Source organism: Protopterus annectens, chromosome 15.part0, assembly GCF_019279795.1.
Source record: "Protopterus annectens isolate FY-2018-M chromosome 15.part0, PAN1.0, whole genome shotgun sequence".
NCBI lineage: Eukaryota > Metazoa > Chordata > Ceratodontiformes > Protopteridae > Protopterus > Protopterus annectens.
The window spans coordinates 98,782,431-98,802,029 of NC_056749.1; the positions used below are offsets into that span (position 1 = coordinate 98,782,431).

General features: G+C 39.2%; 1 protein-coding gene across 1 annotated transcript in view; it reads left to right on the plus strand.

The window, feature by feature from the left end:
- LOC122789797 overlaps window positions 1–19,599 on the plus strand; it is an 825,084-nt gene that overhangs the window by 742,136 nt on the left and 63,349 nt on the right.

Sequence of the window (19,599 nt, forward strand, 5' to 3'; positions counted from 1 at the left end):
GGTATTTGCCAGACTGAAGTCCAGAATGGCTTCTCTTTCATTATTCTTGTTAACACTACCATGTTAGCCAGACAGTCCTTATAGCTAGTCCTGTCTGTCTGTCTCTCCTAGTAAAAGCAGTTAGGTCGCCCATTATGAAGACCAACAAACACATTTTGTTGTGTTTTATCAAGAAGATTTTGCAAGCATTTACCTGAATCTTCTCTTGTCCTCACCTTCACATTCCTGCTGTTGAGGTGATGAATTTTGCATTGACTTTATACTGGAGACTGACTGTTATGAGACTGTCGCAGACTGTGATGACGTCCGTCACTGTCTGTCCCTCATTTGTTCATACATTATTTCAGACTGTGCTCTGATGCCTGGCAGTTCACCATGTAAATGTGTCACTCATACAGCTGTTGTACATCAACAGTTCAAATGTATCTCATGAACTGCATTGTCATCTGTAACCACCTAACATACTTTCAAAGCAATAAATTCAGCTGGTGGGTTTGATGAGTCTGCAGTGTTTCTGATGCAGATGTTCTCTCTTGTCATAGTAATGCTGTCTTGGTTCATAGCATACAGATGTGTATGTGTCTTCCTTTACATAAACATTAGCTTTACAGCCTTTTACAGTTTAATTTCAGATTCAGGGCCATCAGGTCTTAAAGTATTTGTATAAGACTGCCTTACAGGGTCCAACATGATACCTTTTTCTTTAAGTATTACATGATCCAGTCAGACAACAACCTATATTTAGATATTTTGACGTTACTTTTTTTTCACACCATTTTGATTAACAGTTTCAGGATTATCAAGCAGACAAGCTGTATATGAAGTGCTTCATTAGATCATCAGTTTACTGTTAGCTGTTGTCCATTTGTCAGGTGGCAACATGAGATGGAATGTATTCATCAAGTCTCGTACTTTATGTATGTACATACAGTAGAACCAAATGTAAGTCAAGCCCTTTATGCATGGATTACAATGTCTGATTTTATTTAACTAACTGTTCCAATAACTAAGACAAGTCTGCTATCTGTGTAATTTACTTCTTAAAGGGTCTTATTAGTGGAGAGTTAAAGCTATTCTTATGAATGTCATTGGTTACTATGTACCATGGATAATGGAGTTACTTGGGTCATATGAACAAGACCGGGGACACTCCTAAGTCGTCTGGTAGGACAATGTATACAGGCATCAAAAATGGTAGAATTCTGATATTGAACAGTGAGCATGATAGGGAAATGACATCATATACATGGCAGACTTTGGACATTCTATTGTCATTTCTAAAGAAAGAAATCTCAAAGGTAGTCAACAAATGTAAAAACAGCTTAAATGACAACTGTAAGCTGAATACAAATGCTCAAAAGGTGCAAGCACCACTTTAATAGATAAAAACAATAAAAAATGGTCAGCGCTTTCATTTCACAATATGTCTGATGAAGTTCCAGAGACGTCGGAGACCGATGTAATGTCCACAAGGTATTGCACGGTGACGGAAATCTTGGTGAAAAAGTTCACATATAAAGAGTAAAGTTGATCAGCTTATTGTCTTCTACTATCAAACAAATATAATAAAAACTGTAATGTAAAGAAGCACAGGTATTAGATGGTCTGCTTTCATGCTTTCATCACCCTAGCATTGGCTTTCTCAGTGAACCGTGTTTAATCAGACTAAACCCCTGTCCCCCTTTTTGAAATGGTTTGCCTGTCAAGAGTTACCTTCCCTGCTTTCATGCAACAGTTACCGTTACACTCCAAAGACTATCCTGCACTTTTACCATTTTTGGCCAGATCTCATCCACTGTAGCAGCCTTGCCACTTCAGAACTGTTTTATTTGTTACAGTGACGATGTGTTACGAAATGGATACAATGCAACCAATTGTTTTTGATACTGTATCCTCAAAAATGAGCATGTCCATCGGGTTCATAGCTTCATAGATTTATGGGTACTTACTAGGCTATTGATCTGAGAAGATCTTTTGAAACCCAGGCATGGATTCTCAAGAAGTTGCTAGTCCCTTGTATTATAAGTAAAAATTAAGCAGAGCCCTTTTTTTAAAGAATAAATAGCCCAGAGCCCATACTTTACATGTTACCACTATCATAAGGGACGAAGGTGCTAAACCAGGTGTGCGTTTGTGGGGTCCCTTCCATCTGTTCAGATAGCCCATACTTTACATGTTACCACTATCATAAGGGATGAAGGTGCTAAACCAGGTGTGCGTTTGTGGGGTCCCTTCCATCTGTTCAGATTATGCTTGATTATAAACCAGGTGTGCATTTGTGGGGTCCCTTCCATCTGTTCAGGTTATGCTCGATTAGAGTAAGGGCTGTACTTGCTTTATGTATAGAAAACATTATTTGTAAGAACTGGTATTCTCTGTGATGCATTTCTGTCACTCCAACATGTTCTGTTTATGTTGCAGGAAGGATTAAGGTCTTTTGAGTGGGTGTTTATGCCACCATTGGACTTCTGGATATACAGGAGGTCTGAAAGGATGGGGTCGGCTGAGGCTGTATTAGCAAGGAAAGGATTGCTCCGCAGTGGATTATAAGATATCAAGAAGTGGAACAGGGCTTTGAGACAATCAGTTTGGCCCTTGATTTTCTTAGCCAGAAAGTCGGTCATTCAAGTTGTGTCTAGTGTTTGGACTAGGACCAAGCTGAAGGAGCATTATACTTAATGATCAGCCTAGTAAGTGCCAAATAGAGTGCAATGATCACATCTGCATACACAGATGCCATACCCTTACTAATAAGCTGCACAATGAAGAAAGAGTTTCTTACTATAGGGGATACATGATGATTGAAGGACAGATAATTGTCTACATAAGGTCCCAATTATTTAACTACTAGATCAATTTTCAGGAGTGTTGTCAGTGTAGTAGCTACAAGGGACAACATGCTTGCTAAAGCATACTGTTATACATTTTTTGGCATTTAGTTTTAGGGCATGGGTTTTACACCAGGTATTCCTTTGGGAAATGCCCTCTTGGAGAGACTTGGTCTCTTCTGTAGAGTTTATGATGGTACCAAGTTTACACTCATCTGCAAACTTGGTCATCTATAAGCTGTTAACATTAGCTTTGATGTCTGAGTAGTAAATGCCAAAGACGAGTGGGCATAGGGTTGAACCCTGGAGTACAGTACTGGTGATAGTTCATTTTGAGAAGGTACAGCTACCTACCCTCATTTCTTGTGTTCTGTTAATGAACCAGATTGCTATCCATTGAGTTACGTAGGGATTTACATTTTGCTGGGTGAGTGTATCAAGTGCACCTGACTGTGGGATCGTTTTGTATGCTTTTGCTCCCAGTCTGTAGATGCTGTTTGGACTGATTTCCCTCATTCATTGCTTCAGTAAATTTCTTTTAGAAGCCAACCAGGATAAGTTGGCAAGATCCGCCTTTGACAAAACTGAACTGCCTAGGGTCAAAAGATTGTAGGTGCCTATGTCCTTATTTATTAACTCCATAACAGCCCTTTTCATAGCCTTGCAGATGAGGTTGATTATACTTATGGGTATGTAATTAACTCATTCACTCCAGTGGAGCTCAAGAATTTTGCATTGCAACTTCCAATGAGCCATTTGACAGGATCAAATTATGTCTTCACATTTCAGACAAATGTTCATATCTCTGGAACCATAGGGGCTATGAAAGAAGTATAAATGGCAAACTATTCAGCATAAACTATTTTTATAGTGGTAGTATTCTTTAGGTCAAACCATTTTTTTTTAATTCTCAGTAAACACAGTTACTGTTACATTTGTGATGTTTTGCAAACCACTTAAATAGCCCAACAACCACTCAGCTTACACAAGTACTGTCAGCAACATTTTATTCATCTAGCTGAGAGCTTTCATACGAAGCTAAGGAGTTCATGAAGAACTACAATCCAAAGACGCCCCAAAAATATATAAATGCTCAGATAAATACGTTTTCGTCCACAGACTTCATCAGATGAATTAACCCAGAAAAAACAGCCCACTTATACCAGTGATGAGTTTTTGAATTCGCCAATCGACAGTCATCATCAATTAGGGCATGAATATTCGTGGAACTCTTATCACCATATACTGAAAACACTGGCTGAAAACATTACTAACCCAGTCTATAACATCAAAACAGAATTGTATCTAACATCTCGAATCCTAAGTCAAAAGACTACATTTAAATGTAAATACAATTAAAAACTGTTGGAAAAATAACAGTAAAAACCTAGTAAAAAATGTACACGTCAGGAAAAAACAATTTAAAAGACAGTTTAAAAGAGGCTCACAAAATACAAGAGTGTCTCCATCTGGTGACCAAAAGGCAAACTACACTTAAATAATTGGAAAAACAATAATACAGTGAAGACCTAACATCCCAAGTACTTGGGGTAATTTAGCCATCTGTCAACAAAATTTATGATTTTATGTATGATGTCAATAAACAGTACAAAAAATCATTTGGTATGAGAACTTCTATGTTGTTTTATGTTATAATTCTGCCACCCATAATTACAAAACGGGGGTAATAGAAATGTTCTCATTGAGTCCGGGGGGTCTATTAGCATCCAGGGAGACCTGCCAGAACAACTCTCTATATTCCAAGTGGTTTTCCCAAGGACTACCCCAGACATCATCAGAAACTTTCTCAAGAACAAAAAACAGGAATTTTGCATGACTACACGATAATGTATTTGTACAAGGCATTCCTTTCATTGTTGGTCCTAATATCGTACATGTGTTCGTGTATACATCTTTTGAGTTTCTGCACAATTTTCCCTATGTAGAAGGCTGAGCAGGCATCACATGTAACTAAATAAACAACCCAGTAGTGTTGCAATTTGAAAAAAACCTGTCCACTTATTTCTCTCCCCCTGCACACCAGGTTTACAGATGTTCAAAATTTAAGAACATTGTGAACAGGCTCCACACTTAAAAGTGCCTGTTCTTTTAAGATTCACCTTAGTCGGTGCTTTAACCCCTTCAAAAAGTTCTTTTAAATTTCTTCCTTTTTTGCAAGCAATTTACATGGGGTAATTTTCAAAACGGGGCAGGTCAGTAAGTACCTTAAACCTGTCCCATTCCTTCCTAATAATATCACCCACCAACTTGGAATCTTGATTAAACTCATTAACTCACCAGCCTGAACATAAACCCCTACGTCACAAGATGGTTTGCCAACTGGCTTACAGACAGAACTCACACAGTAAGAATAGTGGGCTCCAGGTTCGACTCTAAACCAGTCACAAGTGGTGTCCCACAAGGCTCGGTCCTGGGACCCCTAATGTTCGGCATATACTTCTCAGAAGTGCAGGCAAACACAGGAGGACTATGGCTAACCAAGTTCGCCGATGACTGCAAACTGGGAGCCATAATTGACTCACTGGCTGACACAGACATTCTCCAAAAGGGCCTTACTGAGATGGACACCTGGTGTCAAAGTCATGGTCTCAAGCTAAATGCCAAAAAATGCATAGTCATCCCATTTGGGAAAAACAAAACACCCATGAATTACCACATAGGTGTCAGCCCCCTTAATACAGAAGAGGTAATAAGAGATCTGGGGACCCAGGTAGATAGTAATCTCTCCTTTAACAATCATATTGCCAAAGTAGTTAGGAAATCCTTCTATGTAGCCCATCTAATTACTAAAGGGTTTGCATCTAGAAATAAAGAGGTTATAGTGCCCCTCTACTCGTCACTCATCAGACCCATCATAGAGTACAATGCCCCGTTAGGGATGTACCTCAGAAGACACTTCCAAACATATGTCCTATGCAGCCCAACTGGAAAAACTCTAGTTGTACTCAGTGGCATATCGCTTACTTAGAGGTGATCTCTGCCTGACTTACGAAGCCATGTCCAACTCAAAATTGATGGACATGCTCCACCTAAAGAAATCCAAGTTACTGCAAGCCACTCTCTCTAGTGAGCTAAACCTCGCCATAACAGTAAATAGAACATGCTGGAGGGATAGATTCCCGTCACAGATACTCCCCATGCTTTGGATCAAAATTCCTAACTACATTAGGAACTAACACTCTTCAAGAGAAACCTTGACAAGTGGATGGGTAACAGAAAATACACCCCTGGGATCACTTCATTGGCTCTTCTTGACAGAGGCTCAGTTAATTAATCAATGTGGCGGCGAATGCTGACACAGTCTGGCTAGGCATATAAATGCCCTTGGGCAGATAGCATAGTACCTACCTATGAAACTAAGTGCTTTCCTTGAGGTATCTTAGTCATAACCAATATCATTCTTGGTGTTATTCACACTTGATATCAACCCAATGCCAAGAAGGGGATCATATCTTGTCTTCCTTAAATGCTTTATATTAATATTAATTTCTTTCAGTAGTGAGGGGGGATTACCTCTATCCCTAAATAACTTTTCTAAAAAAATCCACCTCCTTGTCAAAATCAGAATCCAGGGATGTCATCCTACTTGCCCTGATAAGTTGTCCTCTATAAATATTCTTTTTCTGAAAAAAATGGTGGGCACTATGAAAATGTAAATATGAGTTTGTAAAGGTTTCCTTTTGAAAAACCTTAGATTTTATTCCTGTAGGAACCTTTTCAAGCATCACATCTAAGATGTTCATCCTGTCATGGTTGATAGAACTAGTATAATGCAGGAAATTGGTAGTAGTTTCAATATAATCAAGAAATTCCAACAATCCACTTTCTGTATCTGTCCAAAATAGACAAATATCATCCAAAAATCTTCTGTAGTGTGACCACACCCCCTAAACTCAGAATGCAGAATGAAATTTTTGTCCCACCATGCCAAAACAATATTGGCATAGGTGGGGGCACAGTTTGCTCCCATGGCCGCACCCTTGATTTGATGGAAAAACGCACCGCAAAAGTAAATGAAATTATTAATTAATACCAATTCTAACAGGTGTAATAACACATGCAGGTTGTCAGCTGAAATGGAAACCTTTTCTGTCAATGCTGCTTCCAACCACTCAATACCAGTAGAGTGGGGTATAACAGAAAATAAATCGTTGATGTCTATAGATACAAAGGTAACTGACTCAAAAGAAATACTAATGTCGATATCTTTAAGAAATTCCCAAGAATCTTTAAGTATAACAGTTTTGGTACCCATAAGGTTTTAAGTTTACTATCCAAAAACTTTGCCAGTGGTGCTGTTTTTGAACCCACCATGACCACAATAGGCCTAAACGGGGGGGTCTAGTTGGTCCTTATGAATCTTTTGGATACCAAAAATAGTAGGAATCCTGGGTTTTGGTACAACCAGATATTTGAATGTGCGTACATCTATAAGCCCCTCCATAAGCATGTCATTAAGGGCATGATCTATTTTCTTAAAGGCAACATGAATTTCATGCTTAGATACTCTAGTATAGGTGTTGATGTCCCCAAGAATTTCCAACATTTTACCTTCATAACTTATGAAGTCCATTAAAACAGTCCCTCTGCCCTTATCGGGTTTCATAACCCTAATATTTTTGTCACCCCTAAGCTGATTTCAAATCCTATGCTCTTGAAGGTTAAGATTACATTTATGTCCCTTTAAATTAGAGAAATTGGAGCGAATTTCCCTTTCAACCAGCTGTTCAAAATTTTCTAACTGGGGGTGTAGGGGCGATTGAATTCACTCTTTCTCTTTAGAGTGGATGCACTAGAAGTGTTACCTTCACCTTGAAATATTAAATCCAGGTTTAATTTACTTGCAAATAGTTTGAAATCAAGTAACAGCCTGGTAGTGTCACAAGGATGGTTAAGAATGAACTTAAAGCCTTTTGAAAAAAGTGTGAAATGATCTACCATAAGGTCTATGCTGGTAAAATTAAAAATGTTGTAGTTGTCATAGGTGTAAGTACACCCAGTATTGACTATATTCTTTACACAAGATCCTAGAACCATCCCCTTCCTCTCCGTCCCCCTTTTTCTCATCCCTCGATAATAAGACTGAAAATATTGGGAAGGGATTTTAGTTGATTAATCTTTCTGGGCGACGGATTGAGGGTATTCTAAAGGGTCTGGTGTACATGCAATCTCGATTCCCTCTCAAAAGTCCCATTTTGGTCACCTTCAAATTTTTCCCCATGCATCTCATGTACCCCAATGTTAGCCTCATTAGATTTTCTAGGCATAGGATAACATATTTTCTCCTTGTACTCTTTTACATCTCTGTCAAGTTTTTTTAAAATTTTTCTGTTAATAATACTAAAATATTTTTCATCAATCTGATCCATAACAGAATAGTACTTCAGTTTTTTTCAGATTCTACTGTAAATAAAATATCATCAATAATTTGGGTATTAAGTACCCCTATTTTAGAATACAAGTCTGCCATAGTGAGTTCATTCTGCTATATGACAAGTCTATGTCCAAACCGCAATTATTAAAAATTTCCAACAGTTCACCATGCAAATCAGAGCCTGCTACAATGTTGTTTGGATATTTAAATGCTGTCAAACCTTTGGGGACAATCCCCCTGTTTAAACATTCCCTCAGGTATTGATTGTCAGTACCCAGAGCTTTATATTTGCTCAATAAATTGTAAAGTCTGTTCAAACTCTTTTGACAGGTGTCTCCATTGGTATTAACATGTAAAGGAGACCCCTGACTATCAAACTGAAATGCTCTTAATTGCCCATCTTAATATATGTAGTATCTGTAACAAAATTACTCAAGTTCATGCTCTCCTAGATGCTTACCACTTTGACATCCTTTGTTTAACTGAAACATGGCTTAAACCAACAATACCAGATACTGAAATTATTCCCCCAGGTTACAATATTATTCGACAAGATCGCATAAAGAAAAAAGGTGGTGGGGTTGCAATTCTTTATAAAGCAGGATTACAAATCAACAAAATAAACCACAAACTTCATTCTGATGGCAATGCTGAAATAATTATCTCAAAACTACAACTAAACAACCAAAAATCACTTAATATCATTTGTACTTATTTCCCTCCAGGTAACAATCACGATAAACTAGAAGACCTATTAAGTTGGCTTTCTCTAAATTATCCACAAGAAACTATACTACTAGGAGACGTTAATACCGACTGGAATTTATGCAACAGTACCAATCCATCCTCTCTGATCAACTTAAATGGATTCACACAACTTATCAATTCCACAACTAGAATAAACATATCCAATAACAAAGAAAGCATTCTTGATTGGATATTAATAAATGGTCCAGAGCAAAACTACAAAACAGGAACCCTACCTGATGACCTTAGCGATCACTCTCTAATATATATAATCAGACACAAAACAAACGTTAACATTTCTCCCCCTGTTAGAACTATACGCAGTAAAAAACACTTTGACCAGGAACTGTTCCTAACTGAACTGAAACATTGTAAATGGGAACCCCTTAAGTCCCTTCCAATAAATGAAGCAGTATCCTACTTCAATAACACCTTCTTAAAAATCCTAGATCATCATGCCCCAATTGCACCCTAAGAGGGAAAAACAAACCAGCAGCATGGCTCACAAATCAGACTAAAAGCTAATCCTTTCCAGGAATAAATCTTGGACCAAATGGCGTACCACAAAACTCATTACTGATCAGCAAAATTTCAGGGAACAAAGAAATCTAACTAAAAAAGCAATCCTACAGGACAAGAAAAACTTCTATATCCAACTCCAACAATCTTCCCTTCAACAACCACAGAAGTTCTGGACCTCTATTAATAGGCTTATATCCCCTGGTAAAGTAGACACGCCAGCTCCACTTAGCACCAACTCTGATGACCCTACAAAAATAGCAAATGCCTTCAATACCTTCTTTACTACAGCAGTGCAAAACTTAGCTAATCAACAACATCCTGACACTGCCAATTTGACCACTACAAGCCCCACCCCCCCTCCTTTCCACCTAGAACCAATATCTACCGCCTTCATCCTCTCCTTACTTCAAAAACTCAAACCTTCCACCCCCTCAGCTGACAAATTACCCGGGGAATACCTACAACTAGGAGCCTCAGCCATTGCTTACCCAATCTCTATATTGATTAACAGAACAATCAAAGAATGCACTATTCCATCAATCTGGAAAATCTCACATATTATTCCCTTCACAAAGGTGGTGATTCTACTGAATACTCAAACTACCGTCCCATAGCTCTTTTATCTCCACTTGCTAAAATAATGGAGAAATGCATCCATAAACAGTTCATTACCCACCTACTCCACCACAATCTCCTAGCATACTGTCAACATGGCTTTCGTCCTTACCACAGTACAACCACAGCCCTGCTTTCTTTTACCAACTGTATCAACACAAATAGAAACAATAACTCCCTGTCATCTGCACTCTTTGTAGATCTTTCTAAAGCCTTTGATATGGTCAACCATAAACTTCTTCTCCACCTTCTGAAGTCCCTATCTCTTGATAAATCTTCCCTGAGCTGGTTCACATCCTACCTGGATAATCGTAAACAAGCAGTTCTCTGGCAGAATCATCTTTCTGAACTCCTTCCTACTTACTTAGGTGTCCCACAAGGCTCTATCTTAGGTCCACTTCTATTCTCCATTTTTATCAATGACTTTCACCTCTCTATCCCTCTCTCTACCTGCATTCAATATGCCGACGACTCCACAATTATTTGTTCTGCATCATCCCAAACTGAACTGCAGTCTTTCACACAAAAATCTTTCTCTACAATAGAAAAATGGTTCTCTAACCATTGTCTTCTCCTCAACCCAAAAAAAAACAAATTATTGCTGTTCACACCCTCACACTCATCTCCCCCTCTGCACTTTACTTTGGAATCTAACAATGGTACCATTATTTCTCCAGACACTACTACCAAATTCTTAGGAATCACAATAGATAATCAACTTAAATTTAACACTCACATAAACACCAAAATAAAATCTACCAACAAAAAACTTGGATCCTTGTATAGAATTAAACAATTTCTAACACCTTTAGCCAGAACTACAATAGCAAGAACTCACTTAATCTCTACCCTATTATATGCCTCCCCCATCTATACTAACTTGTCCCAAAACAATCTTAACAGACTGGCTAGATCATATAATAACATTGCCAGATTTGCCACCAACACACCATATAGAACTCATCACTGTCTAAACCTAAAACAACTAGGCTGGCTTGAGTTACCTCACCTTCTAAAATTCAACCAACTTATTATAGCCCATAAGGTCCTTTATCAACCAAACAACACCCCTATTCTCTCTACCCTCATAGCACCATATTGCAACCTGAAAAAGCTACGCTCAACAAACAAAATGATGATGCAAACTTCTTTTTCTAATAACTCAGCAGGAGACTCTCTATTTACTAACTTTGTTGGGAAAATATGGAACCTCCTACCAACTGACCTAACTGCTCTTACATCTCTCCCACTATTCAAAACTAACCTTAAACATTTCCTCTCCAACCACTGGTTATGTTCTTGTAATAACCCTGACTAATTGCTTTTCTATTGCTTTTTTTTTTCCTCTGTACTACCCTGTCTCCTTCTAAATATCTCTTTTTATCTTGTCTCTTTGAACTTCTTCACTCACTGACCTTTCTACTCTAAACTGCCCTACCTAACCCATCTACCTACCAAGCCTATTATTATAATACTGTCCTATCCTGCACATCTCCTAACTAGCCTCTAAATAAATATCTTCTCTCTATTATAACGACTTACTTGTTTGGAAGAGAGTGAAATCCCTTATATATAATGTACTAATCTTTTGTTTTTATTTAGGCTTTTGTTTTTATAAATGTTTTGTTATACACTCACTTAATGTTGTTTCTATTTTACTTGTGATATTAAATATTGTGTAAACTTGGAGCTTTTCTCCTCGGGCCTCCACTGAAAATGGACATGTATCCAGTTGGACTAGCCCGGTTAACAAATGTAAAATAAATAAATAAATAAATTTAACCAGTCAGAAAATTATTTTCTGCTGTTCTGTGCATTAATGCCAGTGTTTTTAACAATAAAGTCACCTTGTAAGTGGGCTGCTTTTGTCATTTCCCTGGTAACATCGCCATTAGCTCCACAACTTCTAGAGGTCAAAAAAATGTTAGAGACTCCAATATCTTGCTCCCTTCACTGTTAATTTGGTTCCCTGCATGAAAACGAGGGTTTTTGGCTCCACAAGGTTGCTGTTCTTCGTTTCACATAAGATTATCTCAGGTTTGTAAGCCGCCATGTTGGAAGGCTTCCTGGTTCCACTGAATAGTCCCTCTGGAAACCATAGCAGCCAAGGAATGCCCAATCAGTGTAAGCAGGTCAACCAGCTAAAAACAACTAAAAGAGTACAAGGAGAAAAGGTGTTATCCTGTGCCTAGAAAATCTAATGAGGAGAACATTGAGGTACATGGGATACATGGGGAAGGATTTATGGGTGACCAAAATGGGACTTTTGAGAGGGAAGAGAGAATGCATGATACGCTAGACCATCCAACAATCCTTCCCTTGCTGCTTCGGCAGTGGTGAAAAGCAAAATACACCAAAACCAACAATTCAAGGAAACTCCAAAAAACAAGGGATCAGAATGATAGTAGAGAAGATGGAGATGACAAAGAAAAAGAAAAAAGATTGAGCAATTCGAGGAAACTCCAGAAAACAAGGGATCAGAATGATAGTAGAGAAGATGGAGATGACAAAGAAAAAGAAAAAAGATTGAGTTGTGTTTTAGACATGACAGTAGACAGTGAATTTATAAGTTCTGTTATTAGTAACAATTGGAAAATATTACAAGAAAATAAAGAATTGTTTGATATTGTAGGGAATAGACCCAAGTTTGTTTATAAAAACAATTCAAGTCTTAAGATTCTTTTACATAAAGATGATACTAAGTTAATTGGGGCTTATAGCTGTTTAAATAATCTATTGGAATGTATAAATGCGGACATTGCAATGTTTGTTGTTATATTAATGAAGGACCCTTTATTATGTTAGTTGAACCCCCATATATAATTGTCAAACTAAATGTGTTGTATATATTAGTATTTGTTCAAGTTGTACCCCCTGTTATATTGGGATGGCTACTAGGGGTTTATACCAACATATTAAGGAACACCAATATTATATTAAAAAGAAGGATACAAAAAGTGCATTGTTTAAACACACTCTTAAAATGCACAAATCATAAGAAATTTATTTTTTCAGTCATAGAGCAGGCACATATTGATTTAAGAGGAGGTAACTTTAAATCTTTTCTCAAACAAAGGGAAGCCTTATGGCAAATTAGATTAAATTCAGATAAAGTTTCAGGCCTTAATGACATGGTGAACATAAAATATTTAAAAAAAAATTGGAGAGTATGTATAGCTAAGACATAATGTATTTAAGATACAATATTTATGTGGTTTTAGTGCTTTAAGAGATTGGTTAATTGTTTGTTTAATTGTCTAATTAAAATGTTTTAATGTGACCATGATGTGATTATTTAAGCTGAGTGAAACTTTTAGGATTTTGTATTCTGATGAAGTCTTTTTGATGAAAGCAGCTAATAAACTGAGTGGACGGTAATATAGTGGTGTATTCTTCTTGCTGACTTCTGCTATACAAAGTTTTTGCTTTTTGTTTTTTGGAGTTTCCTCGAACTGGTGGTTTTGGTGTAAGTGTACTAATTGGTTTTCTTCGAGAGCAGCTGATACATGGAACAGAATACCAAATTACATTAAAGCAAGCACTTGCTTAGATATTTTTAAGAACAGCCTGGACACTTATTATTGGAACAAGTATTTTGTTATATTGGCAGGATAGAAAGGCATTAATGCTTGAAATATTTGTATGTATATATGTATGTATCCACTGTGTTCTGAAGCATCTCATAGTGTTTTTCCACCTTTCATAGGTATCTTATAAGTCAGCATTTCTGTATATTTGCAGAGAACTGGCTGCAGAGTAGCTTTCTTGCTAAATCCCATGATGGTTTGCCCAAACCTCTGTGAAGTCAAACAAATTTCCAGCTTCTTAACTTCGGTAAACTCCTCCCACATCTATGTCTTCTTAACTTCAGTAAGTCCTCCCACATCCATATCTTCATTTCTGCAATTGCTGCAGCTGCAGATTTTCTTGCATCTTTAACTTCATAGTTTTTCACACTGCTGAAGGGCATCAGCAGGTCCTGGGATTACCAACCCTGCAAGTACTACCACCAGTAACCCTCAACTTCTTACAAAAACCTTAACTGCTGAGATGTTGAACAACGTCCATTCAAACTGCTTCCCCTAATATATGGGAAGAAACCTTTAGGCGGCAGAAAATAAATTCACATTGTACTGAGGTATTTGCGAAGTACTTCTAGGACACAGTCATTGTGCTTATGAGTTTCCTAGGTCTAGTTAGCTACCACCCAAGATATCTAACCTATCTAATAACCAACTCATGATCCTTTAATACTTCAGCACCTCTCCTGACCCAAGTGTCCAGAGCTTTTGGCCTCAGGTCTTGTCACGTCTGAGAAAATGATTGACCTTTGGCCCTAGATATTAATGATAAATATGAGGAACCTCATTATTAGAACACATTGCAGTTGGAGAGACCACAGAGGTTTCTCACCAAGAAATTGCAGGGTACACAAAAATAAGTCTTATGAGGAAAGACTGGAAAGCCCTGTCCCTGTCACTGTATTTTGTCTCCTACAGGGTGCTAAAGGCTGACCCATGTCTGGCTTACAGGGCAGTCTCTGACCTGGCCCTGATGGAAATGCTACACATTCATAAATCAAACTGCATGAGGGTCACTCGCTTCAGGGATCTTAACCTAGCCTCGGAAATGAACAGGTCATGCTAGAGAGAGAACAGACTTCCAGTTCACATGAAACGGAGCACCTCCCTGACAATGCAGTCTAGATCAATGGACGGATGATTGCAAATTCACTCCTGGGAAAGCGCCCATGTCCCTCTTGGACAGCGAAAGTCAGTATTAACTACCATAGACCCTTACCTCTGCAAACTTCACTTGCCTAACCACCGACAATTGGGGCAACTCAGTATAAATAAGCCTAGGCTTGTAATGGCTCTAAGCTTTCTAACCTTCTTTGAACCTGTGAACCTATTACCAGCTGTCTGTGACTGCCATGGAATTCCAATACAATTTTACCATTCAGGTTTTTGTCAGACAACCCATTTCTGCTGATAAAGTCTTTGAAGACATCTCTATAATTCTCCAGTTGAATGTTGAACTCTTATAGCAGGACTACAGAGTCAGTAACCAGTACCTTGTAAAGCACTTCAGAAAGTTAAAAAGTCTGACTGGCTGTTAAATGCATATGCACAGATAACATTTTAATTTCAGGAGCTTGCAGTTATATTGGACTGATCCACTCAACTACTATTACAGACATGAACTGTACAGTATCCAACAAGGTATTTGAAAATATCCACACATTTCCATGGGCCCTCTCCCAAGGGGCAGTTCCAGTGTAGGACAGAGAACATCCCTGACTGAAAAGTCTGGTTCCAGAACTAGAGCTGTGTGTAGAAATAAAGTCAACTTACCCAACATGTACCTTTCAACATCCCACACAAGCTGTAGCCCCCCTCCCCAGTAATGAGGTGATATTTCTTTCCCAGTAACTAGTTTTCATTGTGACAGTCAGTTGCCTGTCATACTTCTGCCTAGTTCCCTCCATCACCCTGTAAATGGTGAGTTAACGTGGTAGTTTCTTACATTTTTTTCTGGCTGGGTGCATCGCTGCCCACCAAGCCACCAGCTACTTGGCAGTGAACACCCCCTCTAGAATAGGCTTTAGGGGTTGGCCCAGATACCTCTGTTTTGAATATGGCTCTGTGATTCTCTTTCGTTTATGTCATCTGTACATGTAATAAACTGCCTAGCTGCATTTATTGCTTTCTCATAAGAGACGTCATTCACTGTAAAGTGACACAAAACTGAAGGTTAATTTTGACTACAGATATGTGCCACTTAACTGATCTTATTTGGTGATCAGAAGTAGAGTGGTTAACTAGAGATTATCTGTGTATACACCATAACATCTATGTGACAATGGTGTCATGTTTTTTTCTTGTGTGTCTGCTTTTGAAAGACTCCTTCATTTTGAAATTTGATCTCTTGTTTTTCCAGCGATTGGCCTTCTTTTTAAGTCATTCTGTGCACTAAGCTGAAGATTAAACCTAAGGAATTTTACATAATATTATTATTTAAAAAAGAAGCAAGGAATGTTTTCTTCATTCTGATTGTAAAAGTAATCATGGTATTGAACTCAGAGGAATTTTTAATGGAAAACTCAATGTGCATTTGCAACATATTTCATGTAGTTCATAGGTAGATACTAGGCTATCGGCCCTGGGCACTATACAAGCCCAGCCAAAAAGGTACCCAGGCTTTTGCCACCCAAGAAAATTATTTTCATGTGCCACTGTCGAGCAGAGCCACAGAGGTGATCCCCGGGGGGAATTTCCCTATTTCCCATCCAGTCATCAAGATTTTTCTTGAAGAGTGCTAATGAGGAGCTTTGTTTGATATAGTTTATTCCAGAGTATGGGAAGTCTCTGGGACAGGAATCTATCCCTCCGGCATGTTCTGTTTATTGTGGTGACAAGGTTTAGGTCCCTAGAGCGTGTAACTCAGAGGGATTGGGATTTCTTTAAGTGGAGCATGTCCAACAGCTCTGGGATTGACATAGCTTTGTATGTTAGGCAGAGATCACCTCTGAGTAGACGATATGCGATGGAGTAAAGCTGGAGTTTTTTGAGACGGTCTGCGTAGGGCATCTGTTTGAGGCCAGTAATCCTCTTTGTGAGGTATTTCTGCGGCCTTTCCAGTTGTTGTAGATGTCTTGTGAGGTACATACCAAAAGGGGCGTTGTACTCTATAATGGGTCTAATGAGTGATGAGTAGAGGGGAACAATGACCTCTTTTTTTCTGGAAGAGAAACCTTTTGTGATGAGGTATGCCATGTAGAAGGATTTCCTCACTACTGTGGCGATGTGATTATCAAAGGAGAGACTACTGTCCACCTGTGTCCCAAGGTCTCTTATCACACTTTCAGTGTTAACTACCACCTATGTGGTAGTTCATGGGTACAGAGTTTTTACCAAAGGGGATGACAATGCACTTTTTGGCATTGAGCTTGAGGCCATGGCTTTGACACCAGGCATCTGTCTCAGTGAGGCCCTTTTGTAGGATGTCCACATTGTTAGGAGTTTCGATTATGACTCCTAGTTTGCAGTCATCTGCGAACTTCGTTAGCCAAAGGCCTTCTGTGTTAGCCTGTACTTCAGAGAAGTAGATACCTAACAGGAGGGGACCCAGGACTGAACCCTGTGGTACTCCCATTTGTCACTGGTCTGAAGTCTGCTACTTTCACAGTGTGGGTTCTGTCAGTGAGCCAGTTGGCAACCCATCTTGTGGCATATGGATTTATACCTAGTTTAGTGAGTTTATCTATAATTCCAGAATGGGGGATGGTATCGAAAACCTTGGCAAGATCTAGATAGGCTGTGTGAACCACCTTACCCTTGTCTACGGCTTTGGTGACTGCTTCAAAGAAGTCTATCAGGTTTAGGAGACATGATCTGCCTTTTACAAACCCAAACTGGGTGGGATCCAGACTTTGGAGATTACCAATGTCTGTGTTTATAAGTTCCACGACGATACCTTCCATGGCCTTGCAGACCAGGCTCATCAGGCTAATGGGGCAGTAGTTCCCAGGGTCTGTGGTGGCTCCCCCCTTGTGGAGTGGGATAACCGTTGCTGTGCACCATTCAGCTGGCACAAAGCCTGAGGTGAGGCTATGATTGAACATGGTACTTAGGTGGGATGCCAGTTCGTTCTGTAGTTCGTGTAGAACGCAGCCTGGGATGTTGTCTGGTCCCATGGATGCTGTGTTCTTGGCTTTGGAGAGTGTGGTTTTTACCTGTGCAGCCGTGTTTACAGGAACTTTGCATTCTTCCGGTCTAGAGATGGGCTCTGTAGGGGGTGAGAGGGGGGTAAAGTTAGCACTGAACCTATCTGCCAGGATGTTGGCAGTATCAGTTGGGTCTGTATAGTTAGTGCCATTGTGCTGTAACTCAGAGCAAATCTGAGTGTTGCCATTGAGATTCTTGACATAGCTATACAATGCTTTGTGGTTGTCTTTCGAATCAGTGGTGATTTTGTTTTTGTAACTAGCTTTGGAGGATTTTATCAGGGATCGCAGCTTCTTACTGAGGCTGACCAGGGAGCTCCTCCACTCGTGGGATTTTACTCTCTTTTGCAAGAGTTTCTTCCTTCTGTTGTACAGTTTGTTTATGGTAGGGGACCACCAGATTGGCTTCCATTTTTTGGAGGATAGCATCTTGGTTCTGTTTGGGATAGCACGATCCATGCACTCATGTAAGTGCTTATAAAGTGCAATTGTGTAGGATTCCGTAGTCGTAACTGTATTGTCCATTTGCATGGGTGTCATGAAGTTCACCACTTCTGTCTTAAGAAGCATGAAGTTGGCTTTGGAGAAATTTTTTACCATGGTTTCCTTAATGATGGGAGGAGGCAGGATGTGGATATCTAGGGTAATTAGCTTATGGTCGGATCGGACCAATGAGGCGTTGACTTCAGGTGTAGAACACCGGTCACTCATATTGGTAATGACTAGATCTAGGATATTGTTGCCCCTGGTGGGGGTGTGGTAAGTTGATCCAGGGCATTGGCGTTTATGAATTCCAGAAAGCGTTGAGTGAAAGAGTTGGTACATGAGTAGTTTTCCCAGTTAATGGTGGGGTAGTTGAAATCGCCCATTATTAGGGTGTTTGGTTGAACCCTAATATTTTCTAGTACATCAAGAAAAGAGGATTGGGAATCCTGGGGCATGGTGGGTGATCTGTAGCAAGCTACAATTTGGATTGCAGTTTTGCCCAGAGTTAGTTAAACTTGGATAACCTCGGCTGCATTATGCTGAATAACTAGCCTGGATGTGTGGATATCTTTAATGAATATGGACACACGTCTGCCTTTCATGTTCCGGTCCAGGTTACATGGCCGAAAAGTGTGGTATGTGTTATAGCCTGGTAGTGCAGGGGTGCTCTCTGGAGCCTTGAACCAGGTCTCAGTCACTGCACAGATATTGATGTTCTCCATTTTAAGGAGTGCCTCGAGTGAGTGCATTTTGAGATTTAGACTTCTAGCATTGAGTAGCATCACCCTCAGTTTTTGCTTGCCTGTTCCTGTTACGGTGGTGAATTTGTCATTTGAACCTTGCCTAAAAAAGGCACTATAGGGGCGGCAAGAACCTTAGCCAGTATCTGGAATCCCAGGGGTGACAGGTGCAGGCCATCTCCGGCAAAGTATCGTGGTCTGTCGACCATGTCATCCCAGGCAGACAGATACTAGATCCCTTTAGAATGAAGGACAGTATTAAAGTAAAGAGTCCGTGACATTCTGGATAATCTAAAAGTGATTAGAGATGTGGCTGACAGAAAGGCAGATAAGGTATGGAGTGGAAAATGTAAAGCTTATGCTGAATAGGCTAACAGTAATGTAACAGTAAATGCATGTTGCTAAAGCCAAGAGAAGTCATCTGACATGTCCAGAAGATCTTGTGTTGTAGTTGGAAGAGCTGAAAGTTATTTTCCGGTAAGTTCTGTGTTCCTCTGAATCACTGTTAACCTAAATAAATCTCATTGTTGAATAGGAAGC